General features: G+C 34.5%; 1 protein-coding gene across 8 annotated transcripts in view; it reads right to left on the reverse strand.

The window, feature by feature from the left end:
- TAFA5 (TAFA chemokine like family member 5) overlaps positions 1-19,253 on the reverse strand; it is a 502,678-nt gene that overhangs the window by 45,064 nt on the left and 438,361 nt on the right. Inside the window, exon 5 of one of the 8 annotated variants that reach the window (XR_011678679.1) lies at positions 17,288-17,557. The exons of the other annotated variants lie outside the window; for them this stretch is intronic. The gene's annotated coding sequence lies outside the window, so the exon portion shown is untranslated. The remainder of the gene's footprint in view (positions 1-17,287; positions 17,558-19,253) is intronic. 8 annotated transcript variants of the gene reach the window in all.

A 19,253-nucleotide genomic window follows, 5' to 3' on the forward strand; every position in this document is an offset into this window, starting at 1 on the left:
TCAGCAGAATTTCTTTATTAAACTTACTGAAGGAAATACTACACCCTTTAAATCAGTGCAGTTTTTAGTTGAAAGACCTGTATGTTGTTAACATGTATTTGTAAGTGATGCTGCAATACTTACCAGTAAGTTTTTATTAATAGGCTCCTATTAAGATATAAAAGAGTCTTAACATTGTACCTGAAGCTAATAATGTAATTTTAGCCTTCTCTTTTGTCTCTCAAATAAAGATTAAAAGAACACAGTATGATAAATTGTTTGCATATGTCGAACTATTTTTTTTAATCTCTATTTTGCTATGAAAATATAAAATGATAGACCCTTTGTGGATAAAAGATTGTTAAACAGCACCAGTCTTGATATTCAGTCTGTAGTGACATATAAGTCAATGAGCCTGTTATTGTAAGGCTTTTGAACCAAGGAGCCAAACACATGTCCAGACTCTGATTTGATTCCAAATCAAACTGTTCATTTTCTTTTCAAATTTGATTTTCACAATATGAAAATGAAAGGAACATAATATAAAGGCAAAAATATTTCTAGATATTTAAATGGATTCAGTACAAAAATAGGTTCATGATTCTATTTTCAGTGACAAGATTGTGTCTTTCTTCTTATACTTAATTAAGTATCTGTCAAATTTCCTTTTGAAATTGTGGAAATCCACTGGATAAATAATTTTTGTGTAACTTTAACCTTAGAGCAAAGACCACCTGTGTATTGTTTTTGAATGGCTCAGATTTGTGTAGAAACTAAATGTTCATTTTATGAAATAAGGGAGTATTTAGTTAGAAAGCTGATACTTTTCTCTTAGGTGCAATCTAGGAAAAAACTTATTTCCAAAATTGCATTAACTATAAAAAATGTGCATGGTTTGGTGTCTCATGTAGACCATACAAAGAGCATCTCAAGGAACCTGCAAATGTAAGGATATAATGCAAATGCCTATCAGCAAGCCAATAGAACATTCTCTTGCATTAGGACCAGAATGTCTGTCACCTGCTGAAAGACCTCAGGAGTGGAAAAAGGAGTTAAGATGTTTCTAAGTCACATTTCACCTTTCTGAATCCCTCATCTTGTCATTCATAAAAGTTGCCCAGAATAATTTTGTTTGGCAGAGCAGTATAATTCCTTTTTTCTTTTTAGCGATTCCTCCATTAAGGAAAAAAAGTATATATATAAATATTAGAAGTTAGTTATAAATCAGAGTAAATGATGCTCACTAGGTGGATCTAGACTATCAGAAAACAAATTTCTTAATCCTTCCAGCATTTTTCAGCTCCTCCCACTCATCAAAACAGAAGGTGGGTGTTCTGAAACTTTCATGATCTTCAGAGACTTCAACAAAGCATAAATAGTGTATGTTGCACAAAGGGAGTCACAGCAGAGAAGCAGGACTTTTTCCAACAACCGTTTGACTCAGGGCATGGATTCATAAGCTAATGCCAACTAAAGACATGCACTGTTTGGTGTGGAATCACATTTTTTAATCAGCATAAGGAAGAGGGAGCTGAGCCAGTGCAAAATAAACAACCCCAAAAAACATTTCAGGGATAATGCAATCAATAAATCTCAGTCCGTGTCAGGAGTCTGATTAGCATATCCCAGATGTAGTGCAAAGGACATACAGGGCACCAATAAAAAGGTCAGAATACAGCACGCAGCAGTAATTGTGTGCTGCTTATAAAGAACACCTACAGGGCTGTGAACACCTACAGGCTGCCCTCAGTGAAAGATTGAGAGAACTGAATGTAGGCATTTTTAATTTAAGAAAATCTAAAGTACAACCTCTTTTTCCTTTTTTCCTTAGAAAATAAAATTAGCAATTTACAGAGCTACTTAACAAAAACAAACAAACAAAATCAAAGGAATCTCCTCCCCCAATAAAATTCTAACTCCCAGCAAGAGCTGATATCTGATCATCTATCTAAATATGTGTTCAGATCTTAGGTCTTCATCTCCAAATTATTATTTCTGTTGAGGTTTAACTCTAAATATTAAAATAGATGAGCCAATTAACTATGTTAGATTGGTGTTAACATCTGCTTTAGTTCTGTAATAGCACTGTTATTTTTAATAAATGATAAACAGTATAGTGTTCCTCAATCTAAGAATAATACAGTTTAGATTTATGTAACAGTTTAAAGATTACTCTGTCTTTACCACTATTGGAACAAAATAAAAACTGCAGTTAAAGAGAAAAGGTGTTGTGAGAGACTGATAATATAAGCATTCTCTGGCTGCAGGTCAGATGAAATTAGTTTACACACCTCTTTGTGTTGAAAGGAAGTCATTCACTAAGAGTTTCTGGCTCTTAATGTATCTGTAATTCTTAACATAAGAAGCCAGTATCAATCTTCCAAATAGAAAATTGAGAATATGAGAAGGAAGAGGTCTTATTCTGCCTGCATTCAGCATAGCTGGTAGTCTCCCAGTCATTCGTGTCTATACCTGCTGCTCTAGAAGCATGCCAGCATAAACATTGTCTGCAAAGTCTCATCCCAAAATAACTGTGTAACGATCCCTGTGTTACTGTGTTCTTTTTCTAAACTAATTATAGAAGTCAGAAGAAACTGATAGGGACCTAAGGAAAAAAAATTACATCTTTCATTCTGTATAATATCTATGGATCAAAATCCAGCCTGTTCTACGGGAGAGACGTAGTTGAACCGTTGCAACAGACTAAATGAAATACCTGTGTGAGAGTTTTTCTGGTCTGAAACCAAATCTTACCTGAGTCTAATCCAACATATCAGCTTAGTACCTATGTAAAGGAAAGAGCCATATTTATGGCACATATGTTAACTATAACCTGTGACCGTGGCCACAGGGGTTTTCAGGTGAAGGAAGAGACGAGAATGTTGACTCTATGTTTAGAAGGCTTGATTTATTATTTTATGATATATATATATATATTATGACTATACTAAAAAGAAAAAGAAGGACAGGGTTTTCTCAGAAACTAGCTAAGCTAAGAGTATAATAAGAAGAATGATAACAAAGGCAGCTCTCTCACACTCTGTCCGAGATAGCTCAGTCCTTGATTGGCCATTAATTATACACATCCAAGATGGGCCAATCACAGGTGGACCTGTTGCATTCCACAGCAGCAGATAACCATTGTTTACATTCTGTCTCTGAGGTCTCTTAGCTTCTCAGAAGGAAAAATCCTAAAGAAAGGATTTTTAATGAAAAGATGTCTGCGACAATAGCCTTCTTTCTTTTTATTGTGTTCTACTGTCAGAATCTCAAATTCCTCTCCTTTTGGACATTAGCTCTTTTGGTGCCCACTTTTCAGCCGGTAGCAGAGGTAACATGAAAAATTAGTCCCTAGTGAATTAACAGTGAATTTCTAACATTTGTATATCTAGGGCCTGATGTTTCAGTACTGACTTGTAGGTTCCTTGTAATTGCTGTAACTATTTATAATGAATTGATTAATGCAAGTAAAAACATAGCCAACAAAATATGTAGCATTTGTAAACTATAGGTATTCAAATATACAACTAAATTCATGTCATTAGTGTAGGTAAGTGATTTGCCTCCTTCATAGTGATTCTTCCAGGCAGAGCATATTGAAGAACATCACAGAGTTTCTTGTGTAAAACAGAAGCAGCATGTTCACACATCCTAGCTGGCTGCAATTGCATGCTGAGAGTAGTATATGTGCTCACGGGTGAGGGAGGCTGGCTACAGCCCAACAGACATCTTCTTCTTCCCTGTTTAGATATAATGTACATATTTGTAAATCTGCCTACCATGATTCCTAAAACACTGCCTTTACTTAAGGAAAGCTTAATCCTGCTGAACATGCCACAAGAGAATAGGCTTGCATAAGCACAAAAACACACAAACAAAACCAAAAAAAAGCTCCTTACTTTTCAGAGGAATTCTATTCCCTTATTAACCTCTCACAAGTAGCAAGAATTCATATTCGCTGTTTGCCTCAGGGAAAGAGGCCTGTAACTATGGTTGATATGGAGATATGGTTTCTACTGTAGCCTCACATGCAAGTAGATTTAGTCCTTTCAACTCATAGTAGAAAGGAAACATTTTATGCTTTCCTCTCCATTCCACTCAGACTTTAGTAAATGGCAGTGATATTGTCCTTGTGTTTTATAGAAGGAGGTACAGTAGCTCATACACAGCCAGCTACAGCCATTTTTTTGTCCTATGATGACTCATATGTTAATATGAAGCTTTCAGACACAATCCAGGAGTTTCAGGAGACCAGCAATCTTTTGAAGCAGCAGCTGGAAGCCAAGAGAGGGAGGCTGGGGCATACACCTGGCTAAAAAACAGAGTAGAAGGAAGAGGGGATTCTGAACACTTTGAAGTTCATTTCTAGATCTGCAATTCATGTGCAATATGAACACAGAAACTGATCCTACATCCCTTTAAAAATTAACTTCCATCTCCGACAGCAGAGTAACATAGCATTCCAAAACTGCTGCATTTTCTTCCACCTTTCTACACACTGGGAAGGAAGATTTGGCGTAAGGATTGAACATGCACATCTCTATGCAGCCTATAACTCTCTTCAGACAGCAGTTGTATGCCTGTAAATGTATTAAAAAAAAATAAGTGAACTAAAGGTTTTACTCTTCTTTCTTGGGGGATCGCATTCCACATCTAAAGACAACATCTCTTTCTTTCTATTTTTCTGAGGATGACAGCATGCCCAACAAATGAATGATGTGCTCCCTTTTAGGAAGGTTCCAAGTCAATCAGAAGCACAAGGGGCATATGATTTGCCCTCTCCTGCCTTTACCAGAGTTTAATTCACAGGTATGGCATAAGAAAAATACGTTGGATGAATGAGGCTGGAAATGTGGTTAAATTGTTTGACTTTCTGTCCTAAAATATTTCATATCACACACATTTTATTTTATCTTTCAGGATGTCTTTCTTTTTACACTCGCTACTTTGGCATTCTGAAGGGCAATGCTCATTTTAAAATATGTATTGACTTCATTTAAAATAAATGAATCTAAAATCCTCTGGGGCAAAACCACGTTTGGTGTATCTCAGCTAACTTCAGTGGAGTTACACCAAGGTTGAATCCAGGCCTACATCCTCTCATCATGAGCTTAGAGAAAAACAAAGAGACACCATTAAAAAGATAAGGTATTTTACATTCTCTCATTCGTTGACTAGCTTTGTTTTATGGCCTTAATAAAACCTTATATTAGTGGGATTTCATACATTTATCTTTATGTTTGATATAGTTTTTGAGCACTGTGATAAAATCAACGAAAATTAATGCAATTGTTTCCAGCCATATTCAATAACTCTAATTACCAGCATTTCTAGTCCAACTGCATAATATGCTTAACTCTCCTATGTACTGAAGAAAATTTAACTACTGCTGACTCAGTGTTCTTCTATATTTGTATATAGATAACAATCAGAAGAGTAAATAAAGAAAAAAATGTAGTTGCAAATTTCTGTTCATCATAGAGCTATCATTATTGCCGAGCTCCATAGAAATATATGAAAAATCCAATCAGGAATCTTTTTTCATGGTGCATTTACAATTAGAGAAAATTATATGAACCATTATATGAAGAGATGTGGCAACACAGTAATGCATTTTTAAATTGAAGAACATCTATGATATCCTAAAATAGCTAACTCTTTCTGGTATGATATAATCATGACTGTTTTTCTACACTTTTGCATCCTTATTTTTGTGTTCCTCTTGGCTGAAAATTTCTTCAATAGTATCATGTGCTGAAAACAACACAAAGAAAAAGATTGAGACCTGATTATTTATCTGAATTTGATCAAGAGAAACAGGAAGTAACTATAACCTACTTGTATGCAGAAAAATTTTAAACACACATCCATTTAAATAATTTTGTTGCTAAACTGTTAAAAGAAAAAAGAATTGGTATATCACTAATTTATGGGTATTTTGGTTTATGCAGATATTTCTAGATGTTTTCATCTAGAAAATACACTATAAAACACAGGCACAGGATATGGAAGTTGCTGGCATTTTTTATCTTATCACAGCTGATTCATGTGACTCTAAACAGTATATCTACAATATTTTAAGTTACCAAGTAACTAATAAGGGTGGTATCTCTGTTACCTTAAGAGGACAGACTGAGAAGAAAGACTGAAGAAAAAAGATCATAACGTTCACTTGTATGATCAGCAGAGATGGAGGAAGTCACTACCCTACCATATGATAGATAAGCAATATACCAACTTCTTCCCACTGAAAATTCAATTATTTATATTTCAGAGACAGTCGTGATCTGGAAAATGCTTTTGCATTTTCTATGCAAATTAAAGTGTTTAAAGCTTGTTGTGGATATGGGATTATAATTAATTCTTCTCAAGGCTGCTAATACAGTGATTCACTGAGTTTATTACATGGGGCTCGACAAACCATGAGATTCAAATATATATGCATCACACTCTACCTACATTAAAATAATCATTGCCATTATATGATAAACACAAAGTGTAGATTTTTTTTCTAAAATCTCATTTCCTATGAGGAATGTTTTCTGTTCATTCTTGAACTTTCCAATGTAAGTTTCCTATGCAGTATCAGAATACACCCTAATTCATTTTACTGCCTATATGTTCCAGCAGTGTATTTCAATGTGCATCCCTATGGTGTTCGCTTTTACTTGTCCACAAACCCAGCTGAGGCATAACAAAAACACAAAAAACTTCAGATCTTGTATAACATACATATCCAGAAGCTCAACTATCCATGACTGTTTATTCTGAAGCAAATATAAGGGAGAAATTCCCAGTTAGTTTGACAAGCTCATCACATCCTTTTTTTTTTTTTTCTTGAATTGAAAAAAATAATTTCTCTGCAGAGTAGTGGCATAGCACCTCTACACTGCTCACATTGCTCTAGATCCCTGAGCTTTGTACTGTTCCTTTTCAAAGTCATCAAATTTATCAAATTGCAGGACTGGTAAATAGTTAACAGTCCTGAGTGTGTCATTTTTAGAATGACATGCTAGGTCATGTTTATGTTCTCAGCTTGCTTTGTCTATTCTGGTTCTTCTCCTACTCTGGCCTGCTGCTATATTTTGTTTACTGGTGCTTGTGCCAAGCCTATTTTTTTCCTGTTCATGTGGAGACCATCACCTTTACAGTGACTGTGATGATTTCAGTAAAATCCAACATCTCAAGGAATCAGAACACTTGGTCTTCTGTAGAGTTGCAGTAAACATTCAAGTTTAATGATGTAATTAATATTTTTTTTAATTAATTTATTTAAAGAACAATGACCAGATTCACTCAAGGAGATGCAAGGAGCCTCAGTAACTCTGAACATCAAAGCTTAATTTAGTTCTAAAACTGCAGACTGATACAGTGCCCTAAGGAAGGTCAAACTACCTGGAAAACCAGGCTCCCTTTAGTAGAGCCAAGCTGCATATGTTTATTTTTTTTTATGTTCAGCACTCTAAGGCTTCCTTTAAAATAATAAAATATTATTCCCTAATAAAAATATCCCCGATATTTATTTCCATAAAAATGTTTACTTCAGTAGGTATTTTTTTGAAAATCAATGCTTCAAAAAGTGCTTTAATATAATTTGACCTTGGGTTTGGTTTTTATCTTTGTAGCTAGCTACAATTTTAGTACCAGCCTTTTGATCCTGGTCTTGATTTTTTTATCCCTTATTAGAGTTGCACATCCTCATCTGAGCTGTGTCAGACAGAAAACAGAACTGTAGGTATCACACGAAGAGCACAGTCTCAGCTACTGCTCTAACACCCTTCAGATTGCTGAATATATACAGTAATGTTCACTAACAATGACAGTGCACAACTTTACATAGATCAAATTGCATGCTGTAGAGCTAAGGAAAATAGTGATGTTTCACTTACCTTTTGGATTCTGCCCTTTTTAGTTGCAACCAAGATTAAAGATGAGGAGAGGAAAATAAAGTAGCAAAATTGCTCCATAAGGAAGTGTAAAAGTTATTGATGATTCTAATGAAAACAAATTTACTATAATACCTAGAAGCTAGTAAAACCAGGAGGAGGATTTCTTTTCTTTTGAACAAAGTAATTATTAACAGTTCATTCATAGATTATATTGTCAGAGGTGTTATGTTTTTAATAAAAAAGAGTTGAGCATTTTTGCCCAGATGTAGAATACAAGTGCTTTAAAGCAATACAAGTACTTTCAATTTTATTATTTTTTCTCACTGAATTTGATGGGGGCTTTTTTCCCAGTATTCAAACGCTCTGATATTATTTGCCCTCCTTCAAGGAAAATGTTTTAAAGTACTACAGACCCAGCAGAGTTCTTTGTGCATCCGTCTTGGCATACTTCCCTGTGCTCTTCTAGCCTCAACCCTAAGGGCAGCCAAAGGCAAAAGTATTTTCAGCAAACTAAGAAACACTGTAAGCTTCAGGGATTTCTGGATGACAGATTTTAAACTGTAACCAAAGTAGAGGTGTGATTAAAAATAATGAGCTAAAGCCTCTCTCTAAATTGTAAAGGGAAGTGTACAAATTTATCATTCCTCAACATTATAACTGATGACTGAACAATTTCTAAGTTATTCACAAAAGTTAAAACCAGAATCCATCTATAGGCCATTTGAGCCATGTTCTTAACAAGCAGTAAAACTTTACATTAAATTTTGTCATCTTTTTTTTTGCTGTCAGAATTCAGGTGTTTTGAAAATGCCCTTGCTGTATATAAGGTGCTGATATCAAATGTCTGTGCTCCTCTGGGCTCTTAAAGATTTTCATTCCTTAAAGTCTGCAGAAAGATCATTGTTTAGTCTGGAGAAAAAGAGGCTCATGGGGTACCTCATTGATCTTTCTCAACTATCTGAAAAACTTCTGCCTAGTCTCAAGTAAAAACACAAAAGGAAATGGCCTTAACTTGTGCCAGGAGAGGTTAATATTAGATATTAGATTTATTTTTTTTGTCCACTAAAAGTGTGGTTAGACATTAGAATAATTTGCCCAGGGAGTTGGTAGAGTGTTCAAGAGAGGTCTGGGCATGGCCCTTGGGTACATGGTTTAGTGGTGATTGTGGTGGTGCTGAGTTGATCATTGGCTAGATGATCTTGAAGGTCTCTTCCAACTTCAATGATTTGATGATTTTTTCATTCCTAAAGAGTGTATAATCACAACAATAAAAAGTTTCTTCTTCTATAGCTACCTCGGTCTAATTAGCAAAGCTACTTTTAGACAGGTTATGGAATTAAAATAATGTAAAGTCGGGAAATTTATGGAAGCATTTGTGGAATTAGGAATTAATTCAGTGTAAAAAAATCTTTATAGTTAAAAATTTTAAATATATTGTGCACAAAAACCCAAATCCATCTGAGCAATTGTATATATGCTGAAAATTCTGCCACACATCTTTAGAGTAAGTGTGGTAGAAGAACATGGTACATTCAAATTTATAATAAAGTTTCCTATTCCAGACAAAATAGCTGTCAGGTGTTAAAAAATCAGGAATCTTACGGTAAATATAAAACAAAACCTGGTTGTATTTTAATCCAAGTTCTCTGTTTCCTGTCTTTGCACATAAAAAATTTAAACCTCTTCAGCAGGTCTTGCACCCAGGATTAGACATGAAGAGTTCTTGCTTTTCGTGGGTAAAAAGGTCCTGACTCACCAACTCACAAAATATTGTTCTATCCCAACTCTACATCCAAAATAATTTGATTGGTTAAGATTAAGATGTCTTTCCAAACATTCCTCATTCAACCAAAGCGGGTCTTTCTTTTCTTTTTTTTCTTTGTCACTTGTAGAGTGGAATAGCTTTTCTTTATCCAATCCCTACAAGCCTTTCCTATTGAAAAGTATCTTAGGAATAAATTGAACTCACTTTAAACTCAAAATCAACAACATATCTGTAGTGTTAGATCTAACAAACTAACCAAAGAATTATTTCTGCTCCAGGTATAATAATGCTAACAATTATATAACAATTATAATTAAAAATATGTGACTTTAAAAGGATAAATACTAACTGTACTCGGTGTATTGCTCATCTACTCTATGCCCATCTGTATCCTTCAATTTCACTGCACAAGGCAGAAAGAGAATTAAAATATTATTATATTATATTATATTATATTATATTATATTATATTATATTAATTATGAATCCTCAGGTTTTTTGACACTATGATTGTAGTCTTGGTGATTTCCTTTTTACCTCTGGGAGTTCCTTAAGAACATTTTTATATTTTATATTTTGACACCTTACTCATACTTCAGTGGTCTGCAAGTCTACATAGATGTGAATTTGTTGTGTATGATGTGTTTCTCTTATGTTGGATACATGTTCTTTGTTGTGTTACCACACTACTCCAATGATAAGAGGTGGTTGATCACTGATAGGTGGTTTATGGTTTGGAGCCTCCATATTGTCCTGTGCCTGGTTTTTCAAGATCCTTAAATACAAGTATCACATCACCAAGTCTCCAGCAGCCTCTGCAGAAGGGTACAGACTGATTTACTACTTCTGTCATGTCTGCAGATGGAGTGTCTAAAATGGAGCTACAGGTTTAAGCTGAGGCAACTGAATCTCTTCTAAAGTTCCTACAACTTTTGTGAAAATCTGTAGTCTAATGAAACAGGTAATAAAAACACAGTAATTCCCCAATTGGCAAGAAGCTATAGAACTCAATGCTTATTTGTCCAGAACCTGTTTGTGAGAGTATGGTCAATGCCACACCAAGGTCATAATCAGCTCTAAGAGATGTTGCCATTTACTCTGTTATTAATATTAGGTTGCCAAAAGGAGATGAACATACAGCTGAGGAGTTTTGTGGGGATTTCTCTTTTTTTGTCTTCTGCTTCTGGAATTCCTGGTTATTCCTGAAGTGATTTATGTAACAATAAAATTTGCCTTGCATGTGTCAGAAAGATGACTTTGGTCCTGGCTTACCCTGACAACCTTGAAGGATTTGTTCATGCTGATCCTCTGGAATTAGACCTGTTCCTCAAAATGATTCTGTCCTTCAGACCATTATTCCTTTTCATTTCATCAATTAAGCTGTCCAGTTCTCGCAGTTTCTCAGCTATTCTACCTACTTCAAAGATTCCATTTTTATATGTAAGTCCTACATCAATCACTTTTTCATCAGCTGGTTAGTGGTGGATTCACTTCTCTTCCCCACCAAATTTTCCATTCTGTCTCCCAGAGTCAGGGGCAGAAGGAATTGCTTACAGCAGGACTTACTTGGACTCTGATCCAAGACGGAAGGAAAAGTAAGAAGTTTCAAAGCCTTTTGATCACCTTTTCCTTTTCCTAGGGAAGAGCTCAAGGATGCGGAAAGAAAAAAGAGAAGGAGGAAATATCTTTGTACTAAAAGGACAAAGAATCTGTCCTAAAAATCTTGTTATTTCTGTATCTTCTTTCCCATTTACTTTAGGCAACAAAAACTTCATTGTTTATACCACAAGAAGATAGGTCTGTTAAAAAGTCTTTTTCTCCTCCAGAAAACTCACTGATTAGACAAATTTCCTAGGTTACTGAAAAATTCCTAATAGTCCCTGAAAAAATGTTATTATTACAATTTTTATACTGTTGATTGGAAACATTGTCATGGTTAGAAATATATTATATCATAAGTAGATTTCTTGTACATTTGTATTTATGCAGTAAGCAACAAAAATTTTTCATTTAGTTATAATTATTATTATAATTATTTTAAGCCTCCAATTTTAACCAGATAATTTTAAAATATACCATGTTTCCTTTCAAGACATTAAGAAATTTCTGACACAGAAAACAGCAGCAGTTGTAATTCACATATTTTAGCTTTAGGGTTTTTTTTTTATTTTGAATTAGTCCCTGGACATATCTATTTAAAAGTAATAATAATTTATATGCTAAATTTATAAGTATTGCAACTGAATATATTTGTCTATAGGTTAAGATTTGTATCAGTTCAGGAATTAGAAATTGTATTGGGAGTGATGCTAAGACCAAAAAAATAACAGGTCTGTGGAGTTTTTTCTGCATTGTTAGCAACAATAGCTATGGCCCTTGGTGATGCTAAGTTCCTGTAACCAAGGTGAGCAGGCTTAACAGGTCTTTGACATAAAAAGTCAGACAATTAAGTGGAACTGTGATCTTTCTCCATCTTCCTCACTTATTCCAGATGCACTTATACTACTCAATCCTCCACTCCAAGAGGAGCTTTTATTTGCTCCTGATGCTGCTGTTTGATTGTTTTTCTTTTCCCAGTCATCTTCACAGACTTAGTAATAAGAGCTGCTTATTCACAGTCTTTTGTGCTTACCTTCTTCATTGTTCTCTAACTTGAAAGAACCCTGATTGGATACTTCCGGGGACCAAGTACACAAATATTCATTTTTCTCTCTATGTTGACACGTTGCATATGTATTTGTGCAAAACATCTATACATTTTATTTGGCTATGTCATCACAGTACTATAAAGTACCTATATACTGTTATACACTGTCATATAATTACTATGCAAATTTTGAATAATCTCATTCTTGGAAGTCTGGACTATTCTCACTTATGATCAACAGATGAATTTGAAAACCATTGCTTTTGTTTATTTATTTATTTGATTTTGGTATTTAGCCATTTAATACAGATTAGGATTTATCTGAATCTTTTTGTGTGTGATGTTGATCATTCTCACATATTAATGGATCAAATTGATGTCACTTAATATCTGTGATGAGCACAAGCCATCAGTCACATTGCCACGTCATTCTACACCAGACCACAATGGAAATACTCATCCTGTGGGAGGAACTGTTTGCAGCATGTTCTATGCACAATGGCTGGGTTGCATCTTGCTTTCCTGAAGATAGCTACAGTGCAGAATTCTATGCCTCAGCTAATTGCCTTAGGATTTGGTTAGTCGTTACCTTTTGTGAACAAAGAATAGATGTTTTTAGGGTGTCATTCAGCTGATGAGATGAGGCATAACATGCCATGCCATTTTCTTTCCATTGCCTCTGAAGGTAACTAGCTGAGGCACCTGCATTAGCAAGACACCCAACTTGATGCCTAATACAGCATAACTGCAGAAAGTCCCCCAAACTGAAATAGTGTTGCCTGCGTGTCAATCTATTTTTCTGTGTAGCTGAGTAATAAGATTCTAACATCTCCATGTTTAACTTGAAAAATGCAACTATACAGCAGGTAGTAAGTAAATGGCTGATAATCCAGACCAATTAAGATTGGTAGAACATTGACCCTATATTCATTGTCTTTAGGGTCAGAAAAAAAGGCAGATACATTTCTTTTCTGCAGAAGTAGCTGTAGTAGAGTTATTCAACTCTTTTCTGCCTTTCTGATTAAGTCAAAGCCAAAAGTGGTCTTGTCTTCCTTCTTTTGCATCAGCTTGGTAAGCTATATTTGCTTACATTACTTATCTTGTCATTTAGAAAAAGGTGTTACTAAAATAGCATCAGTTTATCATTTCTGTCTATTTTAAAATTTATCTTCTATCCTAAATTTATCTCATATTTGATCTTTCCTGTGAAAATAGATCTGAGTTTAAAAATGTGGGAGTATATTTCTTTTAAAATGCTATCTTTGCATTTTTCCTAAATGCTACTTGGAAAGACTCCCATGAATTTCAGATTTGTTTTAGGTCTTTGTTAAGGAAAAACATTCTATTTTAAGAATTCTATGTTACCAGTTACAATATTTTCATATGGAAAATAATTTTCAATTTAATTTTTAAGTCAGCATGACACATAAAGGTACTACAAACATAACAAACATACAGAGATTTATACAAATTGGAAATCCTTTATAAGCAAATATGCCAAGAGCAAGTATTAGAAGATATAATTCACATCAGTATGAAAGCTGATGTGATTTAAAGCAAGAAGTAAAAATAGATGTCTGAGATAAGAGTGATTGAAAATTTGATAAAAAACTGATATAAGTCCAGAAATTGAAGCAGATGGTAAAAATTAAGAAATTCAAAAAACTGATGCTCTAAGTAAACAATGGAAATAATGAGTTAATTAAACTTGAAGAGACCTAAAACTTGAAGAGATTTAAAATGTGAAGCAGCTAGATGCATCTGAAAAATCTATATGACTTAAAGAGAAGACTGAAAGAGAGGACTTGAAGTAGAATTAACCAAAAAACTTATTTAGGTGGAAGTGAGAAATAGAAATAATCAGCTGAATTATGACTGGTAAATTTCAAGGAAGACACAGTATTAGATCACATGCTATGTCCTTGTTGAAGTACAGGATAAATTCTACTTTAAACCCATGCCAGCTTCCAAATATAAATGCCAAATTCTTTTATGAGAATTTTCTTGGATTTCTTTATCCTTTGCATTGATTTTTTTTTTTACCTTGCAGTTTCCTGTGGAGCCTCATATGCTTCTGCCTTGTGCTCCTTCATTTTCCATGCAAGATTTTGACCCAAGCAGCTGTTCCTTTTTATGACTTAACCATGGCTTTCATACCTACATTATGGTCCATGCTCACCTGTGTTTCTCTGCACCCCAAAGTTTTAGAATATTATGTGACTTTGCAGAAACATGCTGGTTTCCTTTTTTTTTTTTTTCCAGTTAGGAGATTTCATGGACCTTAAGTGATATCTTGTGTTTTGAGGACAGGGATATGAAGTATGAGTGAATCCAACCTTGGCACTAACTTTGGCATCTCCATGGTACTGAAGAAGACACTTCATGTTTCTTCATCAATTTCTCTTTTTGCAAAGCTGTGATAGAAACACTTCTCTGTAGGCTGTTTCAGTGAATAATTGAATTTTTAGGTGTTCAGACTACTATTTCTGCCAGGTTTTGTCACAAAAACTTAATGATGCTGGTGCTATGAGGAGAGTGACAGGGAAAAAAGGGGGATATGGGAGTGGGGTTGGGGCAATAAGTCAGACCCTCATTATTGGATGAAACTCTAAAATGCCCTAAGGAGGACAATATCAATGGTGTGATTGGAACATGAAATAAATCTATTATTGAAAGAAGTGCATCTATTGATATTCTATGGGGTAACATCAGATTTTCTAGACCTTGGTCTCCAGTTATTTCTCTTAAAATCCTGCACATTGCATGTATAAACTGGTGAAGTTAATCTCTGCAACTTAGTGTCCCATCTCAGTTTTAGGTTCTTATGTATCTGCAAATATAATTCTGACTTAGAAGAAATTTGACATTTTGAATCTTTTACTACTGGACACAGATATGACTGTTCTGGATATGATTTTAACTCATAAATAAGCTGTATCAGCATTAAAAGCACGTAAGGTAAAGGGTACCACAGCAGTAAGGGTGGAACAAGTACTCACACAAGGCACATTATTAACTTCAATTCACTTTCCTTCCCTGCTGTATTATCAGGAGGAAAATAAAGTGACCATCTTACTTAGGCTGCCCTGTTCCCAGCTGCACTTCATAGCGCAAGTTTCTGTAGTTTTCTGGGGAGAGTTTAGCAGTGAAGGAAATCAGGAGAAAGGTAACAGTAAAAAAGATTATTCACTCATTCCAGATATTTGACTGAAAATCCGGGGATAAAATTTCATAATTCAGGAGGTTGACTTGAGTTCGGGGGGAAAAAAAAGAAAAATATTTTCTATTCAGGAATTTATTTCTTTTGTTCTATGAAACAAATTACGAAAACAAAGCTCAAAGGAACTTAGATAAATTCTGTAACTCACTACTGTCAAATGAGTAATCTACTCGTATGGCCTACAAGTCCAAGTGACAACTTCATACAAAGTCAGACTTCTAGCCCTTATGCAAACACTATCTTTAACCAAAAGTATATGGATTAGTAGGATGGCAGACATGTTTTACATTCAGGAGTATATAGAAGCATTTTCAGCAATAGGGCCGAATAAGTAAAGAATACACTAAATCTGAAATAAAATAGTAATTTATCATATTTTTTATGCCGGGGAAAAGGTCTCTGTGAATTTGCATACCTTATTACTAAATCAAAATGTAAATTCTATTCCTCCTTTGTCTACTTTTGGTACTGCTTTGAAGATAATGTTGAAGTAGTAAAATGATGATTAACTTTGATATTAATCCAAGAATAAGATCCATGACTAGGGTAGGGGAGAAAAGATTTAATTAGCATCCAGCCTGTTTACTGGTGGATATATTTTTGTTGTTAGTACTTTTTGATGGCACTCTGCCTCTTACTTAGTTCCACTAAAAATCCAGATATTGAAGACAAACCAGTTATAATGTTAGGAGCTCCTTCTGAGCCATACATTTTGAGATCAGTCAAACTGTTCAATATCTAGGCATATATTTGTGTGTGCACATATGTGTAGTCATCATTTATTGCTTTGACAGAAAATTACCCAGCCAGTGTCTTAGGTTGTTCTTTTCAGATAGATCAAACAAAGAAATTGCAATTTAGTGTACTTGAGACTTAATTTCTCTATTTTCTTCAAGGTACATAGCAATAGGAATGAAACTCCAAAGACCTGGATCCTAATTCCAGTTTTACTATTATTAGGTTGCTCTGCTGCTTCTCCAAAATCACCAAAATGTGCTAAAACTTTAAAGGGAATTTGGACAAGTATGAAAGATCACTGTCTGGGACTCTGTCCTTCAAGGACCTGCTCAGTAGCAGGTCCAGTATCATTAAGGACCTTAATGATAGCTAAAGGTCCTTCCAAATCTCACTGAATTCAAGGCAATCACTTCCTTCACCTGTGCTGGAAAGGAGTAAGAATTAAACAGAAGGGAACTGACATGGCAAAAGACTATAAAGACAAGTGAAGATAAATCTGAATGAAAGGAAAGCAAAAGCAGATAATTAAATTAATAAGAAGAATAGATCAATGAACAAGAAGATAATGAAAGAAATGAGAACTGAAGTATATGAGGCACATAACCAATAGAAGGTACAACACAAAAATTAGCTTGAAGCAGTTAAGGGAAAATTGTCTTTTAAAGAGAAATCTGAAAAGTGCAACAAAATTAGAAGGATGAAGTATATAATTGACTAAATCTTGCTTAAAAAATCTTCCATGTGTTCATTACTGTTCCTCTTTCCCATCTCCTCATTTTTCTGATTCTTTCAAAAATCTGGTGCTTAATTTTCTTTTGCAGTGGTCAGCAGTCCACCCCTAAGATTGTTTTAATAGGACCACTTATGGTTCATTTCAAAAGCTAGTTGAGCTTTGTATTTCTATTTGTTACTGCTTCCAGCTAATAAAATTTATAGATACTGCATTTGCTACTATACTGGCCCTCAGTTCCCTACAGATTTTGCCATCAGAAACAAGAACATGGCGATTATGCACATTTACTTTAAAAATAAAACAATCCATCACTCACCACCTGCTAATCAGGAACTGCAGTCACAAGGCATTAGAGAAGAAAACACACTGTTGGAGAGGTTTCTATCCATCAGAGAAAGTCTTCTGAATAAATGAGTTAAAGATCCTATAACAGTTTGGATTGGAAGGGGAGATCAAGTTCCAATCCCCCATCCAAGGGCAGGGACAGCTTCCACTACACCAAGCTGCTCGAAGCCCCATCCAACCAGGTCCTGAACAACGCCAGGGATGGGGCATCCATGATGTAGGAAAGGAGTCTAAAAATTATCTGTACAGAGAGGCAGGAAAGTAGGAGGAGAAATAATGTCACTGTCTTAACATTGTTATAAAACAGGAAACCTTTCCCTATTTTTATTCATTTGCACTTTCAGATGAAACATCAATTGATTTTGTGAGGAAAAACATGTCAGTTATTATATTTACTTTGACTAACACACTGCTTGCATATATAAATATACATAAAACATTAGGACTCAAACTTAGTGGCAATTTTCAAATCCAAATTAATTGCTTTCTCTGGATGTTATAAGTCACCAACTACTGATAGACTGATATCTTCTGATTATTTAAGTACTCCAAAGCCAGAAATCACATTTTCAAGAATACAAATGCATCATGCAGCCCAGAAGAGATAGATCATAAATGGTGGCATTTTCCTTCTCTGACTCTAAGCTAAATTCTTACATTTTCCAGAGATTGAAATCTAAAATACAGAGAGGTGGCACTCTTAGTGATATTCAGCTGGCCTTTCCCCAGCTTATTCCAGGAGATATTCATTGTGTTATAAAACATCTTTTTATTTTATTCACTCCTTCTTGGTGAATAGCTAATTTCCTTATTGTGAAAGATTGGTTAGTAATATATCTACAGCATTATGCTATTATGCAACTGTCTCTCTTTCTTGATTTAGAAGAAAGAGGGTGACCTCCTAATATAGCTAATTTAATCTGCAAAAATAATCTTGCAAATTGACTTGCCAGAAACTAATATAAGATGAAATCTTTGTTCTATTGAACCTGAATGTCATTTGTGATTCTCCGTAAAAGGCTTAATCTGCAATTTTAAAAAATCTCTACTAATGTTGTCAGGTTTCATAAAATATCTATTCTATTAAAGAATTAGTGATGCTGATTCTGGTGGATTTGCAATATTTGGGTAGAAAACTTGGATGTGATTCAGATTCAGATCACCTTTTTGTATCAGGGTTTGGTAGAGCTGTAAATGTGTTGTAGTAGTTAATGTTGGGATGAGTCAAGAGCATATGGTTTTAAGAAAATGCTAATTCTTCTAGGAATGTGAAGCATTTTTGTTTTCTATGATAAAAGAAAAGTTAGGTCATTCAAATCTTTTTCAGCAATGCCCATTTGTGCCTGCAATTTTCTTCTTACCTAAATAACTCTACTCTTTGTTTTAGATTCCCTATTTTACCATATAGGAACAATTAATCTTCACAACAAAACAAATATGTGATGGTGCTGCACATTATGGGTAGTTCTACAAATTTCAGTATTAAAGCAGAAAATCAATTTGAAATAGATTTTATAGCTAAATATATTTAACTTTGCTAAATACTCAAGCAAAGATACCACAGCTATATGGAAAAGATAAAATTCTTTGTGCATATCTGGAAAAACCCCTAAAATCATATAAAGGTGAGGATAAATAGGAAGATGATTCCCTAATGCCTAGGCTGTGCAGTGTTTGAAGTGATCTCCCACCAGACAGGGTGAAATGCTAACACCTTATCATTTAAAATTAAAATGCATAGATCAAAGTTATAGAGAAAAATAAAGCTTTGACTGGGTGCAAAATAGATGGGACTAGCTACTTGTGACTTTTCTATTATTCTTTTTACTTACAGATAATGCTATGAATTGCATGAGCCCAAAGAGTATTATTTTTTTAAATTTGAATATAATGGAGTGTATTACACTAGTGAACAGACTGTTCTGTGAACTAACCAA

The sequence above is a fragment of the Agelaius tricolor genome, unplaced genomic scaffold (genome assembly GCF_023055355.1).
Source record: "Agelaius tricolor isolate 1412-34295 unplaced genomic scaffold, bAgeTri1.0.p SCAF_3, whole genome shotgun sequence".
Lineage (NCBI taxonomy): Eukaryota > Metazoa > Chordata > Aves > Passeriformes > Icteridae > Agelaius > Agelaius tricolor.